Source organism: Nicotiana sylvestris, chromosome 1 (genome assembly GCF_000393655.2).
Source record: "Nicotiana sylvestris chromosome 1, ASM39365v2, whole genome shotgun sequence".
Taxonomy (NCBI): domain Eukaryota; kingdom Viridiplantae; phylum Streptophyta; class Magnoliopsida; order Solanales; family Solanaceae; genus Nicotiana; species Nicotiana sylvestris.
Window position 1 is genome coordinate 130,206,609 of NC_091057.1, and position 6,000 is coordinate 130,212,608.

Genomic DNA, 6,000 nt, shown 5'->3' on the forward strand with positions numbered 1-6,000 from the left:
CCACTATAGGACGACCTTTTAAATAAAAAATGAGATGAGCCTCGCCAAATAAATCACACATCGCTGGGGCCCTCAATAAATACATAACCATTGACTAGACTTTGGATTTGACCATTTAGTGAGTTTTTCACGGCTTTTTTCTAAAACAACAATACGTAGTTTCTTTAGGACGCGTCTTAATTAATCTTACCTTCTTAAATACGGGTGTGCATTTATGTGACCCAAATCCAAATCTCAACGGAGTCAAAATGTGTCTCTAATCACGGGTACATTGATTGTGACGTGGCTCGAGATGCGTTTTTACAACGTTGCAAATTCCCCCAATAATAATAATAATAATAATAATAATAATAATAATAATAATAATAATAATAATAATAATAATAATAAATAACGAATGAGAAGAGCCTCAACAAACAAGAATACCCAAAGTGCGGGGCCCTCAACGGATAGTTATTTCGAGTACTTAGATTCCGGGACGGACCGTTTAGCAAATTTCACGGCCCTACCCAAAATAATGATACGCTAGTCGATTTAGGCGCGTATTTAATAATGTTATCTTCTTAAACTCGGGTGCACATTTATGTGACCCAAATCCAAATCTCAACAGAGTTGAAATGTGCCAACAACCACGAGTGCATTGATGTGACGTGGTTTGAGACGTATTTCCACGATGTTGCAATTCTTGATAAAAATAATAGTAATGATAAAAGAGGTTAAAAGTTAAAATTCGCACATAGGTTCAACATATATAAAATCATATAAACAAGCCGAATATGATAGTTGAGCGACCGTACTAGAACCACGGAACTCGGGAATGCCTAATACCTTCTCCCGGGTTAACAGAATTCCTTATCCGAATTTCTGGTTCGCGGACTGTAATACCGAGTCATTCTTTTCCTCGATTTGGGATTAAATTGGTGACTTGGGACACCCTAAATCTCCCAAGTGGCGACTCTGAAATAAACAAACAAATCCCGTTTCGATTTTTCTTTAATTGGAAAAACTCCTTCGCCCCTCGTGGGGTCGGAAAAAGGAGGTGTGACAGCTCTGGCGACTCTGCTGGGGAATTAACCCAGAACGACCGGTTCAGGGTTAGAAATTCGAGCTTAGAATAATTGTTATTTTTGGCTTTGTTTATTATCTGATATTATCATGAGATATGTGCTTCATATGCCGATGATATGTGTTACCGCTCTGATATTATTTGACTGTATATATAAACTGTGCCGAACCCTTCTCTTCTTACCTTCGGGGATGCTGCTCACTGGTTTGAGACTCCCTATTCTGTTAGTGTCATACCCAAGTAGAAAGAGGCTCGGATAAGTTACAAAGCCGGACGATCCCGCGGGTCCCCGGTACATAGCCCCCTCCTCGACTCGAGTTGTCCGCTCGGGTAAGCCAGGTCTAGAACAAAACCCAGTTTTGAAACTTAGTAAAACATGACATCATACTGGATCCCTAGTAGGAAACGTTTATTTGCATCACGTTGCATTTGACTTAGGGGGCTCAACACAGGGGTTGGGCCCATCTAGGAAAAGCAACCTGGAACAAAAAGACCATCCTGCTGCATCTTGTTTGTTGGCGCATTTAATTTGCTTCGAACTTGCATGTTGACCGGTGGGTGAAAATGAGAATTTTGAAAAAAATTGAGAGCTGCACATTTAAGAAAAAACCAATGTCCAAATAATGTGAGAACTCTACAAAAAATTTGATTTTTGAAGAAAAAAAATTGGATTCGTGATTTAATTAATTTTTCTTACCCGAACTGCGTCGGTTTGATTCTCACCGGATATGAGATACGTAGGCAACCCTTATCAGGCCCAACTTCCCATTTTTGCAAAAACGATCAAGAAAATGACAAAATATTGCTACTTTCATAAAAGAGTCAGGTGATGCCATTTTTTGCAAAAATAGCCGCATGTTCCCAAAAAGGACGCCGGAAGGCTGTCTTTGCACAAACAGCCGCCTTTGGCCGTTTTTCTTACCTTTTGGCCGGTTAAATCCTCACAGCCTTAAAATCTTCATCCCTGAAGAGCTGAAATGCCGTATTTGGAAAATCAGTCTTTCTTTTCTCAAAATTAAGGAAAATGGGAAAAATAGTTTTGAGTCAAAATAAAGATTTTGTTTTTGTCTAAATCACCTTAATAAATGTGCAGAATGAGCATGAGTAAGAGTTCATCTGGGGCCATTATAAACAGAGTCCCTTTGGGCTTGCGCATGTGGTGGAACGCCTTGGAAGAATCAGGGCGAGATACAGTCAAGATATACTTAGGAAACTTGGTTGGATTACTGGACATCGATCCGCGAGGGGATATTATAAGGGCTTTAATTTCATTTTGGGACCCAGCACACAATGTATTTCATTTCTCAGACTTTGAGCTCACACCGACGCTAGAGGAACTGGCAGGGTACGTTGGATGTCCTAAAATCCCTATGAGAGGACAGTATCTTATTGCACCAAGGACCATGACCATACACAGGTTCTTAGACACCGTGAAGATCCGCAGAACTGTACACAACCCAAAGTTATCAGAAGGTTTTTGTAGTTTGATATTCCTGTACGCCAGGTACGGTCATCTTGGAGGGTTCAACAATCCCGAGAGTAAGATCTGCAGCGGGGAAAGCCGGCTGAAATGGGAGAGACATAGGTGTATTGCTTTTATGGTAGCCTTTCTGGGTTTTCTGGTATTCCCTAGAAAGGATGGGAAAATTAACATACAAGTCGCTGGGGTCGTCAGCACTTTGCTCAAACAAGATAACAACACCTTTAGCACCGATGATAATAGCAGACATCTTCCGTGCTCTCACTGTTTGCAAAACCGGAGAAGGTTTCTTTGAGGGTTGCAATATACTACTGCAAATGTGGATGATAGAACACATATGTCATCGCCCTCAGTTTCTGAAATATGGGTCATCACAAAAGACTTGTATAGAAGAGTTTTCCACAAGGGTCGACGGGTTCAGCCTGCTAGAAGGGGTCGCTGAATGGGTCACTCTACTGCGTTCCGTCTCAGCAAACCAAATAGAATGGGCATTTGGGTGGCTACCCATAGATGAGATCATACACATGTCAACCGCCAAATCTCATTTGTTGTTGATGGGTCTCCAAAGTATCCAGCCCTATGCGCCATACAGAGTATTGAGGCAGTTGGGGCAATGCCAAATAGTCCCAAAGGAAGAAGATCTTAGTAGCCAGGTGGTCGAAATCGGGCCTAGTGGGCAGTTCCCTGAAGCAGTCGTTCGGAGAATCTGGAATGAATGTCAAACCCTAAAAGTAGATACTTGTGTACAAGACCGGGCCAAAGGCGAAGTGTCGACAAAATACCTCACATGGTACAGAAAAGATCTTGAGCACCAGAGACCAGCTAAGAGAGCTCACGTCCAAGACTTTGTAGAATCATCGCAAGCACAATGGGGTTGGCTAGACAAAGAGAAAAAATATCGGGTCGAGATTGGCAAACTAAAACAACAAATTGAGGGGCTTAAATACCAAAACAACTTGCAAATTGATGATGATACAGGGAAGAAAAGCAAGTTGACTCAAGAAAATAAGGCCCTGAGAGCCCGAATCCACCAAGACAGAAAGAATGCCGGTAACCAACAGAAAAATCGGTCCAACGAGAGGTTGATAGCAGAGCTGAGGAGTCAGGTCAGCAAAAGCCGAGAGGACTTGGAGAGATCTGAAGCTTGCATAGCAAGAATGCTGGTCAGATGGGCAAAAGGTACAATGGCCCGGAGGAAGCATCTACAACAAGTCATAAGGGATTTTGAAATAAGCATTGGACTATTAAGAGAAACGAACTCCACTCTTCAGGAGCGGATCTTTAAACAAGCCCGAGATGCCCAAGCTGACAGAAGGCGTTGTTATGATGTGATGACCAGAATGGAAAAACAAATGGAGAGATTCCAGGATTGACTCGCCAACAATGCTCAAGCACTAGGACTGAAAAACCAACGAATAGAGCAATTATTCATTGAAAGGGACAACATCCGAGGTAGGATTGACGAGATTAGGTTCTACATTTACATGAGATGCTTGGCATGTGAGCAAATGCCTCGTGATACCCTACTCGCCTCCGTCATGGGCTACGTTCACCGGATCATGAATGAGTTGAAAAGCTTACAAATGGGTCTCACACCAAAGCCCGCGGAAAGGCCGAACGATGCCTCGCGAGCACCTAAGTTGAAATCCTTAATGTATCCCTAGTTCGAGTCTTGTTTGTTGACTTTATGGGTCCGTTATCTTCCCATATGTTGTTTTTTTCTTTTCATCGAGTCAGGTTAAGAATTTGGAATCTGTACTATTGCTGTTCTTTATTTAAAATAAGTAGGTTGTAATGGCAAATTTTGGTGATGAATTGAATGATTCCAAAAGAATTTTGTGTCTTTACTTTGTGGCAGAACAACGCCCGGTCTGATTCACGCGGGGACGTGATACGTAGGCAATCCACATAAGATTCGACCACCAAAAAAATAAGAGAAAAAAAAGAAAGGAAAAGAAAGAAAAAAGAGAAAAAAAGAGAGGAAAAGAAAGAAGAAAAGAATAATAGAGAGAAAAGCGGGGGGTTCCCAAAACACTTTAAAGGCACAAATAAAGCAAGTCGGGATGACGCATGCGGTTGAAGCAAAAACATGTTAGAAATGGTTAAGTGCTTAGGAGCATTGCATCCACAATGTGCGATTACCAAATCTATTAAACTCTAACGCTAACAAGTTTGTTGTTTTCCACATATACCATCCAGTTAGTTGTTAAAACGTTCTGGCAACACATCCTTATCAAACCAGATCCAAGGGACCTATACCAATAATCATGACTACTTCAGAAAATAGTGCCGAGGAAGAAAGGCCAGTAAGCCAGTTGCTGAAAGAGGCAATGGAGAAGATAGAGAGGATGGGATTGGAGATGAATGCGATGCAGTTAGCCTTGGCTAAAGTATAAAAGAGCCCTGAACCGCTAGGGCATATGCCAGAATACCCTCACTCCAGCCCTTCAACAAGCCTCTCGAATCACCCCTATTATCAGGGGAGAAGCCTATATGATTCCCAAGCTCCACCACCCCATCAACCTTTCCCACCACCAAATGTTCCCACGTTTATGGGACCCGCACCAGCCACGCTGCAAAGATCAACTAGTGAGCCGTTGTTTCAGGCTCACGATGCGCAGTACTATCCCCCTGAACCCACATTCAATGCACCAAAACCCCATACCTATAATCCACACTTGGAGGTCCCGGCGGAGATTGAAAAGCCGGCTAAGGTTCCAGAGCAGGATGAGGTAATGAGGAAGTTCAAAAGCCTGGAGCAATCATTCAGGAGCATGCATGGATTGGGCAACTAGGTCAGCGTGGCCTACAAGGATCTATGCCATTTCCCGGACGTCCAACTCCCGGCAGGGTTCAAGATGCCTAAGTTTGACTTATATGAAGGGCACGGTGATCCTATGGCACATTTGCGAGGCTTTTGTAGCAAAATGAGAGGAGCAGGCGGCAAAGATGAGCTACTGATAGCTTATTTTGGTCAAAGCTTAAGTGGATCGGCATTGGAATGGTATACCAGACAAGATTCCAGCAGATGGTACATTTGGATGATCTAGCGTAGGCTTTCACGGGTCACTTTCAATACAATCTCGAGATAGTCCCTGACCGCCTCACATTACTTAGGATCGGAAAGAAGCCTGGGGAAAGCTTTCGTGAGTTTGGTTTCCGCTGGAGAGAACAGGCAGCCAGGGTTGATCCTCCCATGAGAGAGTAGGAAATGGTGGACTACTTCCTGCAAACGCTGGATCCGACTTACTTTGGTCACTTGGTGACAACGGTTGGAAAATCCTTCAATGAAGTAGTAAAGATAGGAGTTATGATAAAGGAGGGACTGAGGTCCGATAAAATCCTGAATTACCCAGCGCTCAAGGCAACAACCCAGGCTATTCAGAGCGGCACGGGAGGTGCGCTGGGGAGGAAGAAGAAAGAAGAAGTCGCCACGGTTGAGATAGGCGGTTGG